Source organism: Trichosurus vulpecula, chromosome 1 (genome assembly GCF_011100635.1).
Source record: "Trichosurus vulpecula isolate mTriVul1 chromosome 1, mTriVul1.pri, whole genome shotgun sequence".
Lineage (NCBI taxonomy): Eukaryota > Metazoa > Chordata > Mammalia > Diprotodontia > Phalangeridae > Trichosurus > Trichosurus vulpecula.
Window position 1 is genome coordinate 376659788 of NC_050573.1, and position 15820 is coordinate 376675607.

Sequence of the window (15820 nt, forward strand, 5' to 3'; positions counted from 1 at the left end):
AGATGATGAAGCTGGCCAAATGAAAGAAGAGCTATAAGCTTTAATATTACTCATCCAGGACTTATACAGTTTTTTTTGTTTTTTTTTTGTGGTTTTTTTTTTAACTGGGCTCATCCTCCTCCTAATTCTGGGGCCTCTAGCACACCTCTACTCTCCCCTTCCTCATTTCTCCTTTATCCAATTCTTTACCAAATCTTGGGTCTATCTGGAAAGTAAATAAAAGGCTATTCACCTAATGTTTTCTCAGTTGTTGTTGAATCTGATTTGTGTTCCTTCTGTGAAATATGCCGTCTCAGAGAACTGATCCAGATAGATGAGGTGCCTAGCTCAATTAGCCAAGAAATCACAGGGATTTAGCGAACACTTGCCAACAACTAGCTGTGCGACCTTGGCCAAGTCATCTGAGAGGCTACAGAGTATCAAGGGAAGATCCCTGGATTTGGAGTCAGGGATTGAATCCTGGCTCTGTTAATTCCTACCTATATGACCTTAAGTCACTAAACCAGTCCGGACCCCAATTTCCCCATTTGTAAAGCGAAGGGGTTGGACTAGGTGATTTCTTTGTGGTCTCTTCCAGTTAGAAGGCTATTATCCTCTGATAGTCTCTCTTGCAGCTCCGACATTCTGTGGCTCTTTGTCAGCATGTTATGCAGGCAACAGCATTACAATGCTAAAATAAAGTGATCTCTTGTGAGGTTGTGCAGTAGAGAGGCTAAGAGCAACAGAAGTTCACAAGCGGGGATCAGTGTGGGCTGGCATGGTTGGCTCTCAGACCAGTCTGTGGATAGTCCATGGTGGTTTCTTAGGTCACGGATGCAGTGTGGGCCTGCCATATGACACATTCTGAGTAATTCTTGTATTCAGATTGCCACCCACAGGAAGAAAAGGGCAGCAGTTGAGTTGGAGTATGTCAATTTGCTTCTCTCATCTCCCCAGGGTTCCCATCTCACCATTGTATTATGGGTAGAAGAATGTCCTTGGGTGGAGGCAGCAAGAGGGGATCTGTGTTAACCAGCCAAAGAGCAGCTTGGGGTTAATTTCTCACATGGAGCCTCCTGAGAAGCACCTGCATTTTTATAATATTCCAGGTTGTAGGAGCATTTTTCTTTATTTCTGACCAAGAGAAAAAGCTTTTGCAACATGCTGCCTTTGTCACCCTATTTCATAAAGACTATGAAAGCTCCTAGGACTGTTTGACAGATTGGAAGCAGTAGCTAGGAAGAGCCCTCCTGTTGTAATTCAGGATCAGGGAGGCAATAGGATTAGATAGGGCCATAGAAAGAACACTGAATGGGCAGTCAGGGGAAAAGGATTCTGCTCCTGAATTTGCTGCTAACTCGCTGTGTGACTTTGGGCAAGTCATTTTACCTCTCTAGTTTTCATGGCCCTGAAAGTAATTAGACCATGGGATAGCTTAGGTTCTTACCAGATCTATTCTTATCGCAGTTTCCTCAGAGATTAGATATTCACAATCAGTAAGTATGGATTGTATCTGCTGCTCTGCTGGGTTTCAATTCCAGGGAATAAGATGCCCCTTTCAGGATAAGCTCATCACTTCTAATCTCGCCATCTTATCAGAGGTAGGGTGTAACAGGGGCAAGAACAGAAAAGGGAATCAGGACAAAAGATGCCAACAGGATTCAGTTGCCAGAGGAGATGGTTACTACTGAGTTTCAGGCTCCAAAGAGGTCCGTATTATGGTATCTGTATATTCAGCTTCCTCTTCCCTTTCCCTCCTCCATTTTCAGTTTAAAACATTATTATTATTATTAATTATTATTATATTTGCAAGACTCTAGGCAAATATAGTGTATTCTTACCAGGCCTTTTTGCATATTATTAAGAATGGCCAAATAATCTCTGCCCCAAAGCCTGTAATTCTTATCTAAATCCCATTATCAAATATTTTCTTCATCCTTCTTCTTTTTGGGTTGTTTTGTTGTTGCCTTTTTAAAAACTACAATCATTTCCCTTAACATACTCCTTAAAATGAACCCTTCCCTCTGTCTAATATTCCCAACTTGTTCCTACATTCATGGGTTGGGATCTCAAAGGGCTGCTGCTCCTCAGAGTTCAAGACACCTTTTTGTCTTTCCTAAAATTATAGCACTCATGAGCCCCCTCCCAGTGGGTTTCCCATTAACAGTCAGCCAACTGAAATAATTAGCTCTTAGCAAAAAGAAGAAAAAATTAAGTCGGCATACTAAGTATAGCAAAACTTTGCCCCAGTGAACCTGGGGTATAGTCTCTCACAATTAACACACATTGTCTTTAGGAAAGGCGGATCCAAATTTAGAATACAGTGGTAATGAAGTACATATGTAGGGAATGTAGATGTCCAAGGCAAGTCATAACTCCAGAATTGGAGGTCCCTGATGTCCTTTCTCTCCAAGTAGAGTCTTCTCTGAAGCACATCTTTCTATTACTCAGGCATCCCTCTTGAGTTGATTTACAGCTCTCTTCTCTGTTGCTAAGGGTCACTCTCCTTAAAACTGCTTCTGGGCTCCTGTGATTACCCTTGTATTTTCGTGTCTGTTGGGTGGGGATGTTTTCCTCAACTGTGCCTTAAACTGTCTAGAACTGACTCTCTGGCCTCTGGATGGAATATCTCCTGGGAAAGTGTCTCTACTACTAAATGGAGTAGCCAATAGGATAAAGGAGGAGAGAAAATCACCTCCTTGCTCCCAAGAGGTAAAGTGTAGTGCTTTTTCCTGACTGCTGACTTCCACCTCAACCGTTGAGTTTCATATCATGACCAATCACCATAATTCATTCAGTGACATTGCTCCCTTCTGACAGAGAGAGAGAGAGAGAGAGAGAGAGAGAGAGAGAGAGAGAGAAAGAGAGAGAGAAAGAGAGAGAGAGAGAGAGAGAGAGACAAAGACAGACAGAGACAGGGAGAAGGAGGGAGGGAAGGAGAGGTTCATATTTTGTATAGGTTTATCGAGTAGCTGATAGATGCTTAATAAATGCTTATTTACAAACTGACATTAACATCCTGTGATCATATCAACTGAGCTTGGAGAGGGGAAAGGGAAGACTAAATCACCCATAACAAAGAGGGAAAAAAAACATTTAATTCAAGTCAAACACAGTGATTGTATCTGAGTGTGCATACCCTACTCCCTTTGAATAGTTTCCACTTCTCTATGGAGAAGAAGGAGATAGTCTCTTATTGGGAGGAAGCTATTCACTTCCCAAGCCTATCTTTCCTTTTTAATTCACTTGTCTTTGATGGATAGCAACAATATAAATGACACCTGTGCTCCTGAGATCTTCAGCTTTTTGCCCAAGGCTTCATTATCTTTAATAGATGTTCTTGCTGACAGTGCTATTTTTGCCCTCTTGAATCACCAAAAGTGATTGGTAGTTATCTGGATTGCTACATCTTTAAGGTTCTCTGTTATGTCTTGAATATCTGTCCCAAGAAGACAGCAAGCCTCTTGATGATGAGGATGATGATGCTGTTGACAGATCGCTTTTTTTGATTCCTCAACAGGAAATCACTATTCTATTAACTAGAATTATTAATTATTAGCAATTGTTTCTTTTGATCTTTACTGGAAAATCTCTCATGACACCTATAAATATACAGCAAACTTCCTTTTAGAATAATCAGCTAATTTTTCTTTGGCATGCAGTTCCTTCACCTTCAGGAAGAGACTTAAATCTGTTTCTTTTTTTGTTACACTTTTTTTTATGTTTTTATTTAATATATTTAGTTTTCAGCATTGATTTTCACAAGAGTTTGAATTACAAATTTTCTCCCCATTTCTACCCTCCCCCCCATTCCGAGATGGCGTATATTCTGGTTGCCCTGTTCCCCAGTCACCCCTCCCTTCTGTCACCCCACTCCCCTCCCATCCCCTTTTCCCTTCCTTTCTTGTAGGGCAAGATAAATTTCTACGCCCCATTGCCTGTGTATCTTATTTTCTAGTTGCATGCAAAAACTTTTTTTTGTTTGTTTTTGAACATCTGATTTTAAAACTTTGAGTTCCAAATTCTGTCCCCTCTTCCCTTCCCACCCACCCTCCCTAAGAAGTCAAGCAATTCAACATAGACCACATGTATATCATTATGTATAACCCTTCCACAATACTCATGTTGTGAAAGACTAACTATATTTTGCTCCTTCCTAACCTATCCCCCTTTATTGAATTTTCTCCCTTGACCCTGTCCCCTTTCCAAAGTGTTTGTTTTTGATTACCTCCACCCCCATCTGCCCTCCCTTCTATCATCCCCCCCTTTTTTTTATCTTCTTTCTTTTTCTTTCCTGTGGGGTAAGATACCCAATTGAGTATGTATGGTATTCCCTCCTCAGGTCAAATCTGATGAGAGCAAGATTCACTCATTCCCCCCTCACCTGCCTTCTCTTCTCTTCCTACAGAACTGCTATTTCTTGCCACTTTTATGTGAGATAATTTACCCCATTCTATCTCTCCCTATCTCCCTCTCTCACTATATTCCTCTCTCATCCCTTAATTTGATTTTATTTCTTTTAGATATCTTCCCTTCATCTTCAACTCACCCTGTGCCTGCTCGCTCTCTCTCTCTCGTCTCTCTCTCTCTCTCTATATATATATATATATATATATATATATATATATATATATACACACACACACACACACATATACATATATATACATAAACATATATATATATATATGCATATTCCCTTCAGCTACCCTAATACTGAGGTCTCATGAATCATATACATCATTTTTCCATGTAGGAATGTAAACAAAACAGTTCAACTTTAGTAAGTCCCTTGCAATTCTTTTTCTTGTTCTTTTTCTTGATTACCTTTTCATGCTTCTCTTGATTCTTGTTTTTGAAAGTCAAATTTTCTATTCAGCTCTGGTCTCTTCATTGAGAAAGCTTGAAAGTCCTCTATTTTATTGAAAATCCATATTTTGCTTTGGAGCATGATACTCAGTTTTGCTGGGTAGGTGATTCTTGGTTTTAATCCTAGCTCCATTGACCTCCGGAATATAGTATTCCAAGCCCTTTAATATCTTAATATAGAAGCTGCCAGATCTTGGGTTATTCTGAATGTGTTTCCACAATAATCAAATTGTTTCTTTCTGGCTGCTTGAAGTATTTTCTCCTTGATCTGGGAGCTCTGGAATTTGGCGACAATATTCCTAGGAGATTTCTTTTTGGGATCTATTTGAGGAGGCGATCAATGGATTCTTTCAATTTCTATTTTGCCATGTGGCTCTAGAATATCAGGGCAGTTCTCCTTGATAATTTCTTGAAAGATGATATCTAGGCTCTTTTTTTGATCATGGCTTTCAGGTAGTCCAATAATTTTTAAATTCTCTCTCCTGGATCTATTTTCCAGGTCAGTGGTTTTTCCAATGAGATATTTCACACTGTCTTCCATTTTTTCACTCCTTTGGTTCTGTTTTATAATATCTTGATTTCTCATAAAGTCACTAGTTTCCACTTGCTCCAATCTAATTTTGAAGGTAGTATTTTCTTCAGTGGTCTTTTGGACCTCCTTTTCCATTTGGCCAGTTCTGCCTTTAAAGGCATTCTTCTCCTCATTGGCTTTCTGGAGCTCTTTTGCCATTTGAGTAGATCTATTTTTTAAGGTGTTGTTTTCTTCAGTATTCTTTTCAGTATTTTTTTGGGTCTCCTTTAGCAAGTCATTGATTTGTTTTTCATGGTTTTCTCGCATCCTTCTCATTTCTCTTCCCAATTTTTCCTCTACTTCTCTAACTTGCTTTTCCAAATCCTTTTTGAGTTCTTCCATGGCCTGAGACCAGTTTAAATCTGTTTCTTAGCTCCAGATATTCAGTGGTCCTTTTGGCCCTTTTCCTTTTTTTTAACATTCTTTCACCCTCCAACCTTATGACACAAGTCAAGATTTCACTCTGTCCCTTCAGATCTGTCTTTGTTTCCACATAGATGCCCTTCTTCCATTTTTAAAAAGGAATACTTCATTCTCCTTAATAACCCAGAAGCTTTCCTGGAGCCTCTTTTACCTACTTTTTACCTCTTACACCAGAAGAAAGACCAACCTGTAATTTAAATATAGGTAGCAGGTACGCTGTTTGTGTGTCCAAGTGGGTAGACCCCAAAATTGGCCTTTGAGAGTACCAGCATGGCAAAGAATTGGATGCTCATCAATTGGGGAAGGGTCGAACAAGTTGTGGTATATGAATGCAATGGGGTACCATTGTTCCACAAGAAATGATGAATAGGCAGATTTCAGAAAAACCTGGAAAGACTCGCATGAACTGATGCTAAGTGAAGTGAGCAGAACCAGGAGAACATTGTACACAGTAACAGCAACATTATGTGATGACCAACTTTGATAGACTTAGCTCCTCTCGTCAATACAAATGATCTAAGACAATTCCAAACTCACGATGGAAAATGTATCCACATCCAGAGAAAGAGCTGTGGAGTGTGAATGCAGATTAAAGAGTACTATTTTCTTTTTTTTTTTGTTTTGTTTTCTTTGTCGTGGTTTTTCCATTTTGTTCTGATTCTTCCTTCACAACATGACTACTGTGGAAATGTGTTTAATATAATTGTCCATGTATAGCCTACATCAGATTGCTTGCCATCGTGGGAAAGGGGAAGGGGAGAGAGGGAGGGAAAATTTAGAACTTAAAATCTTACAAAAGTCAATGCTGAAAACAAAAAAATTAATTAATTAGTTAATTTAAAATGGGGTGGGGGGACAGTGCCAGTAATCTAGAGAATTCTTAGATTTCTCCAGCTGTCTCTCTTTTAAGTGATGTCCTAATTATTTAAGATTCTTGCTATTATTTCTTCTCTCAGTCTGAGTTCAACTTAGGATGTGCACAGGAAGATATTTTTAGGACCAAGTATCCAGAATAATGTTGATTTTGGAAAGGAGTGGTTTTGTAGCATAATTAGTCTTTGTGGTCAGGGTCAGCATTGTTCCTAGATGGAGCAGGTGGTTGTTTTATTTGACTTAAGGGATGTCAGGCAAGACTTTGCTGTCATCCTGCCCTCCAAAGCATATTTCTCTGACTGATGCCTAAAATTACAACTATTAGAGATCATCTTCTTTGAATTATGCATTAGTCTTTTTTGTTGTCTTCCTTTAAAAGAAAAATCCATTGGGACTAAGACCCCAATACTTGAATAGGTTTGTTGTTAAAAATTATTTTTCTTCCTGACAGGAGACCTAGGGAAGCATGAAAACATTGGGACCATGGGAGGGAGGGGAATTGAAAAGGGGTTAAGAGGTGCGTAGAGAGGAGGCCAATGGTGCCACGTATAAACTCCACAATTTTCTCAAGTTCTGGCCCTGCCTGAAGCACTAGGAAATGTCACGATCTCAATAAAGGAATAAAAAAAAATCAGAAGCCAAACAATTCCATTGTTTCTGTTTTCACCATTCTATTGGAAATGCAATCCCCACCCCACTCCCATTTTATCAGCCTCATGTGCAAGCCAAAGTTTCTCATTTTGTTCCAAAAACCTTGAGATTTTTCTCTCTAACCTCTTAGAGAGTGGTTATTAACTTACTAACCCTCAATATACAGGGTTGTCCAGGAAGCTCTGAAGTCACCGAATGCTCTATATCAGCCACACACTCTTGTGACTCATCCATCCATCCTTGCAGTAATCTGAATTCAGAACAGAGGTGGAAATTGTACCTCACTTTAGAGAACCTGTAAATTTCTAAGCTTCACTGGCCGGGCATGAAAATAGCTGGAAGAAGCTATGTGTTATCTGCTTGAGGATGTGCGCACTAAGATATACAGTACAGACTTAATTGGGGAAGAATGTTATTAAAGGAAGATAATTTCCTTTTATTACAATAGCAACTCATTTCTACAGCACTTCATCATTTTCACAGCATTTTCCTCAGAAGAAAACTGAGACTTTGAGGCATTAAGGGACTTGACCAGGCAGAAGCCGTCAGAGTTGGTGTTTGAACCCAGGACACTCCTGATGCCAAGTCTAGTACTCTTCCTGTTAGTAAAGCACCCTCCAAACTCATGTTTCTCACAATTAATTTTCTTGATAATCAAAGCTCATTCTTTGAATACTGTAACTGTTTAAAAAGATAAATAATGTTGGTGACACTATAACTAAAATGAATTGTATTTTCCCTACTTATACAAAATACACCAAACATAATGTAATCTTTCTCTTTATAAAAATAAATTTTTATTGATAGTTTTTGTTTGTTACATCAGAAGAATTTCTCCCAGTATCCTTCCTCCTTCACCATCCCAGGAAACCCTTTCATGCAAAAAATTATATTTTTAAGGAGAAAAAAGAGGAAGAAGAGGGGGGAAATCAACAAAACTGATCAATATATCAAAAAGTCTAAAAAATATTCAGTGCCCCACACCCTTGGCCCACCAGCTTCTACAAAGGAGTAGAGCAGAAGTGGCTTCTTGTATCTGTTCTTTGGAGTTCCGCTCATTCATTGTACTTTAGCAACATTCCCTTTTGATTGCTTTGTAGTTGTTTTTTTTTTCATTTGCATTGTTATCGTCATTATGTACATTGTTTTCTTGCCTGTGCTTACTTCACTCTAGGTCAGATCACTTAAATCTTTCCACATTTTCTGAATTCATCATATTCATCATTTATTACAGCAGAAGAATGTTCTATTACACATACATATCACAATTTGTTTAGCCATTCCCCAATCAGTGGAGATCTACTTGGTTTCCAATTCTTTCCTGTCAGAAAATTTGCTGCTGTAACTATTGTGGTACATACTAGGTCTTTCTTCTTATTGGTGGCTTCCTTAGGGTATACATCTAGTACTGAAATCTTTATTATTCAGGAATCATCATTATCGAGGAACATCAATTATTGTATATTTTCTGCTGCCATTCAATGCTTTTGGCAACTATTGGGGTACATAGGTCTATTTGCCACTGAATTAAATGGCCCCAAAACAATTGTACTTTTCTAGTTATTGGTACAGTTGCCTCTCAGTCACTTGTTTTACACACACACATACACACACCATCTGCCTCTCCATAACTTGCATGGTACATCTGACCCCTTTTCCTGTTTCTAATATAGGGTTCCCTATAACCTAGGATGAGGTTGAGAGCCAGGTGAGACCAAACAACCAAATTTATTAAATCATAACCTCAATTTTACACAAAATGTCAAGATAATAAGCTCTATCCTGAAGGTCAAAGGGTAGCTCAAAATCTCTTTGACAGAGTAAAACTTTGAAACAATTCTTTTTCTTTCTAGTTAAAGGCTTTTGTTCATTAGCTTATTTCTGGTTTTGAGGATACTGTGTCCTAGACTATTGTAACTGTCCACAATCTGAGTGAGATGTTTATGCTTTTTTGATATAATACAGGGCAGCTAGGTGGCACAGTGGATAGAGTGTTGGGCCCAGAGTTCAAATTTGACTTCTGACACTAGCTGTGTAACCCTGGGCAAGTCACTTACCCCTGTTTGCCTCAGTTTTCTTATCTGCAAAACGAGCTAGAGAAGGAAATGGAAAAGCACTTCAGTATGTTTGCCAAGAAAACCTCAAATGGGGTCACAAAGAATCGGACACAAATGAAGTGACTGAACAACAACAATACAATTCAATTGCTGTTATAGTGGTTCTTTGGTGCCCATACTCTGAAATGCTTTGTTATAGCAGTTTGGAAGGGAATTTTTATTTTTGTTTTTATTTTTCACAGTTCTCTGCACACAGTTGACACGGTTTGATCCACAGAATAACAGAATCCATAGTCTAGCAAGGCAATTCTCAAAGGTCTTTTGGTATAGTCAAAAGAGCTGCCAATTCCACGAGACCAAAGAAGAGATCAAAACAATTAGGTATTCACCATTCTGACATCATGTTATTCGTGCCTTGCATTTCAGTAGTATACCTCTTTCTCTGAAATACTTTGCAGAAGTTCATGATTTTGTTTATATAAGAAATGTTGATATATTTAGAAGGTTGGGGGCATTACATCAAAAATCCAAAAATTATCACCTTAACACTCGACTCTTTAATCATGTCCTATGGTATGTCATGTATCCCTAATGTGGAAAGCTCCTTGAGGACAGTAAACTTCTAATTTTCTTCTCTTTTTTCTATTACACTAATAATAATTCAGATAGTATTTATATAGCACTTTAAGGTTTGCAAAGCACTTCACATATGTTCACTCATTTGATCCTCATAACAACCCTGTGAGGTGGAAACAGAAGGATAGAAAGTTTGAGTGAGTTGGCCAGGGTCACAGAGCTGGGGTGTGTCTGAGGCAAGATTTGAACTCAGGTCTTCTTGGCCCCAAGTCCTATAGGGACTGAGAATATGGTAAGAGTCTAATAAATATTTGTTTGTAAGAGGGTATGTATGTTAAATTGTCTAAGAAACCAGATTGAATGGCTGTGGATAGGTTTTGAGTCTCACATATTTAGGAGTTTGTACTTGCCTGTCACTGTAGACCTAGATTTAGATGCCGATGGGGAGCTGATCTCTGTCTCAATGAGAAGGATTATGAACCAAGAATTAGGAGGTTTGGGTTCTTCCAGGCCTGACTCTGTCACTATCAATTGACAAACTGGCTTTCATTAAATGCCCACTATATGCCAGGGGCTATGTTAAGCAGTGAAGATATGATGACAAAGTAAGTCCCTGATCTTAGCTTAAATTCTAACAAGGAAAAAACCATGCATAGAACATATACCAAATGAATAATACTTGCTTTTAGGAGAGAGGGCAATAGAAGTTTCAGGGCAGGGTAAGATGGGGGGCAGTGCAGAGACAATCAGGACAGGCCTCATGCCTTTTCCACCTTCACCCCCTCAAGGTAGTTCTTAAGGTGATTATTAAAGGAGATCCAAGATTCCAAAAGATGAAATTGAGGAGAGCATTGTAGGCATAGGGGACAGTCAAGTCAAAGGCAGAGACAGGGAGATAGAGGCTCATGCGTGAGGAAGAGCAGGCAGGCCAGTGTGACTGGACCATAGAGGGTATAGAAAGAAGCAATGCATAAGACTGGAAAAGATGAAGGGGCCAATTTGACTCTCCTCATCCCTGCTTCTTTATCTACGAAATAAGGAAAATAATGTCTGCCCTGCTTCCGTCACAGAGTTGTAAGCCAGGATAGTACAGCTACAGGGCTGGGAGGACAGTCTCTACCACCATCACCACATTTAGGCTGGGGGCCTGAAGGCTCCTGTTCTACACCTGGTTCTGTCTGTCACTAACATTGTAAACAAGGATAGTACAGCTACAGGGCTGGGAGGACAGTCTCTACCACCATCACCACATTTAGGCTGGGGGCCTGAAGGCTCCTGTTCTACACCTGGTTCTGTCTGTCACTAACATTGTAAGCCAGGATAGTACAGCTACAGGGCTGGGAGGACAATCTCTACCACCATCACCACATTTAGGCTGGGGGCCTGAAGGCTCCTGTTCTACACCTGGTTCTGTCTGTCACTAACATGGCTTGTAAAATTGGGAAAGTTGATTAGCTTCTCTGGGCCTCAGTTTTCTCATATATAAAATGAATGACTTGATGAGATGATCTCCAAAGTCCTTTTCAGCTCCATGAATATATGAAGATCAAATGGGGATCATGGATGTGAAAATAATTTGGAGAGGATAAAGTGCTATTCAACTGGAAGGTGAATGGTGAGCACATAATAGGCTTGTAAATTGACCATAGCCCATTAAAGAGAGGGGTTTGAAAAACTACACCCTCTTTTGTGGGAAGGAAGGACTGGGAGGGGGGCATTTTGTTTTGTGTTTTAAATCTTCTATTTCTTGCTGCTCTTTGCTTGCATCTGTTAAATACTGGGATGTCTGGAGGGACATTTGCAAAGCCGCCCAATGTCAATTAAACTTCCCGAGCAGTCTATCTTCGCTAGAGTGCTTGTGACCTTTTCGGGCTGTCATTTCCTGGGCAAGGCACCAAGTGAGCCTCTGAGGAGGCTGGTGTGGAGGAGCAAGCCCTGAGCCGCAGGGGCAGCTCAAGCTGCAGGTTTCTGGGCCCTATGCCAACCTCCAGATAATTGCCAGCAGCGGGAGAGAGGTAGCTGAGCTTGGCCAAGCCTGTCTTTGACAGATAGATTGACCGCTTCCCACCACTGCAGCATCACAGGCAGAGAGAAATGCAGAATGAGAGTGAGGGGGAGGGTGGGAAGGGAAGAAAGAGGGAAGAGAGAGAGAGAGAGAGAGAGAGAGAGAGAGAGGTGGTTCCAGCAGCCAAAGAGCTATACCAGATTCTAATAAGGGATATTTAGAGGTTATGCTAAGTGGGGAAGACAGCTCTGCTTTCAGCCTCATATATGTGCACCAGGGAAAAGAAAGGAAAAGCACCGAATTAAACTGATTTCACAGCCACCCCACCCCACCCCCATATCTGGATTTAGCATTCAGATCTGTGGTGCCAAAAGGGTGTACCAAAAGCAGCCAAGCTCTAGGCAGATTATGCCAGAGTCTGCAGCGCAGTGCCGGCAATCACCCAATGAGGATTGGGGGAAGGGTTAAAAATGATCTGGGGGAACAGAATTGGGGGGAGAGGTTAGAATGCCCAGGAAAATCTGGACTTGATGGGGAGATGAAAGTCTTTTTCTCTAACCCCAGGTTGCTTTAGGACACCGAGAAGGCCTCCAGGGCACAATCTTCCTTCCTCTCTCCCTTGGCCAGGTCTATAAAAAGCTAGCGTGGCTTCCAGCCTGCTGTCCTGGGGTCTGTCTGGCATGAGGGAATGGGGCAGCTGGATGCCATAGCTGAGCAGGCAATGCTTGGGTGTTGGGGGAGGGGTGAAGAGGAAAGAGGATTTCTTAATGCTTCTGCCAACATCCATGGAGGCCTTAGTGCACAAGAGGCAGCCAGACACAGAAGGCTTTTAAAGGGGACTCATATAGGAGACTGAGTTTGATAGGCAGAGAAAAGAGATGACTACTAGGCCTGGCATGAGATAAAAAGATGTTAGAATGCATCTTTCAGGGCCCTCCACAATCTCACCATTCAAACCTACTTACCTCATTTTGCTCCCTGACCCTATCTATTCTAGTCAGGCAGGTCCCTTCACCCTTCCACAAATTCACCATGCCCATTATAGTCTCTGTGCCTTTCTTCACTTATTCTGCCTGCCTCTTCTCTCCGCCTAATCAGATCCCACCCAACTCAAATTTTGCCTTCTCCAAGAAGGCTTCCTTGGCCACTCCATGACTAATTGAATTCTCCTTGTTCTAAATTCCTTGAGGAGTGATTTCTCCCAGCTCCCTTTTCCCTCTTTCTGGCAGTCATCTGTAGGTTTGCACAGTCTCATTGGGGAAAGAAGACATACACATACAAAACAATTAAACTGTATAACAAGGTCTCTGAGAAGCACCTGGCCTTCCCTACCTTTCACTGGCGCTACATCATGCCACCTGGAGTCTCCAAGCTGAGCCAACACCAAGAAATCAGTCGTGTAGAGGAGAGGCTTGATCCTTTTTGTGCATCAACTGACTCATCAGCCTCCTCTCCAGCTCAGCAGCCACTTAGGGGAATCCATGTTGGCTATTGGTTCAAGCCCTTCAGTGATGAACCATACATGGCTGGAAGCCAGCTCCAGAGCTCCCAAGGTGTCTCACAGAAACAGGAAAGGACTATCAGCCATTTTAACAACTGAAACACAAAACAGTACATGAAGAGGGGATGATACAAACTGTTAGTGAGGGCTATAGGACTAAAGTGGTCTGAGGAGACCTGAAGGAAGGGACTTGACCTGGGCCTCGAAGGACTTAGAAAGGAAGAGATCAATGCCACAGAGAATCTGAAGGAAAACACTAAATGTATAGTGCTCTTTAGGTTGAGGAAGAAGACCTAAAAATGTTGGGGTGGGGGAAGCGGGGTAGTTTGTCAAGTGATGGAGTCAGGTTAGAAGAGACTTAGGGAAACACTTCTTTCCCTAGAAGAGAAGGTCCTCAGAGTCCCTAGAAATGGATCCCCTTAGTATGTCTTACAAATAAACACCCCTTTACTTCATGATTTTTCAGCATCTTGAGGACAGGGACTGTGTCTTATCTAGACTTGCTCATCTTTTCCAGACACAAAATGCCTCCCACACAGTTTATTATTTAAATTTAAGTATCCTGAGTTCAGTGCCTGACAGAGACTCTTGTTCTTTATAAAAATGTCTTAATTCTTTCAGGCCATGAAGGGGTCCTTATAGAAGAATGCTTTAACCTCTAACACTGCTTGGGGCAGATGTGAACAATAAAGAAATAACATAACATTCCCTCCTCCTCCTCCTCCTCTTCTTCTTCTTCTTCCCCTCCCCTCTCCTTTACCCTCTCCTCTTTCTCTTATTCTCCCCGTTTTCCTCTCAGAATAAAAGTAGAAGGTATCTATTCCATTGAAAGGGCAGCTAAGTGATGCAGTGGATAGAGTGGGTGTACCTGGAATCAGGACTACTCATCTTCCTAAATTAAAATCTGCCCTCAGACATTTTCTAGTTATGTGACCTTGGACAATCCACTTAACCCTGTTCACCTCAGTTTCTTCATCTATAAAATGACCTGGAGAAGAAAATTCCAAACCACTCCAATATCTTTGCCAAGAAAAGCCCCTGAGGTCATGGAGAATCAGACAGAACTGAACAACAACCACAAATTCCTTTGAATCTTTGTGTAACATGGCTAGTTAATTCATAGTTTGAAATACAATATAACAAACACTTATTGAGTGACTCTTATGTGCTGACAACTTTGGTGATGGGGAGAAGTAAAATATGGACAGGATATAGCCTCTGCTCTCAAATAGGAGAATAAAACACTAATGCACCATGCATTACAAAATGGTAACTGGATTGCTATGTGAGGTTTGAGCATGACAGTTGTTACTAACTAGAAGGATTAGGAAAGGCTTCCTGGAAGAGGTGTTATTTGAATTGGGCTTTGAAGAATGGGTGGGAGGTCACCAGGTGAAGAAGGAAAGAAGGAGAAGGGTACTACAAGCTTGGAGAAGAACAAATGTCCTGATCTTTAAAACAGGGAAGAGATCAGTCAGAAAACTGCAGAACAGTGAGCTTGACTTCAATTCTTGGCTCCTGTAGAACATGCTGTTAAAGAGGCATTTAGTAGAAATGGGTGCAGCAATTGCAAAATAAATAAATATATGCTATATATATAAAATATATACATATACACATATATATGGACATATATACATACATATGTATGTATTTATACACATATGTATATGTGTATATACATAAGTACATATATATATAATATATAAAATCATGGCTTAATTACAAACAGATCATGTCAAACCACCCAGAGTTGTCGACCTAATAGAGGAGAGGGTTTTTGGCTTATTAGAGGGAAGGATATCTTAGATATAATTGCCTCTAGTTTAACAAAGAATTCAACAAAATCTCTTAAGACGTTTTTGTGAAAAAGATGGACAAGTCGTATACTGTGTGATGGTAAAGTTAGGTTGATTTGGAATTTATTGAATGGTCGGATCCAAAGATTAGCCATTAAAGGCTCAATGTCAACACAGGAAGCCTCCAGTGGAGTGGTCCAGGCATCTATCCTTGTTCTATGCTGTTTACCATTTATTTTCATTAATTTCAATAAAATTATAGATAGCACGCTTACAAAAGATGCATTTGCAGATAACACAAGTCTTGCTGAGGTTAAATTAGAGAAAGGATTCAAAATGATCTTAACAGCCTAGAAGTTTGTATTGGATCTAATAAGATGAAATGTAATAGAGATTAATATAAAACCTTGTCATTAGTTTCAAAGAATCAGTGTCAGAACTGTCAAAAGATAGGAGAGACATGACTAGATAGCAATTTCTTTGAAAAAAGAGTTAATAGATCATAAGGTTAATTTG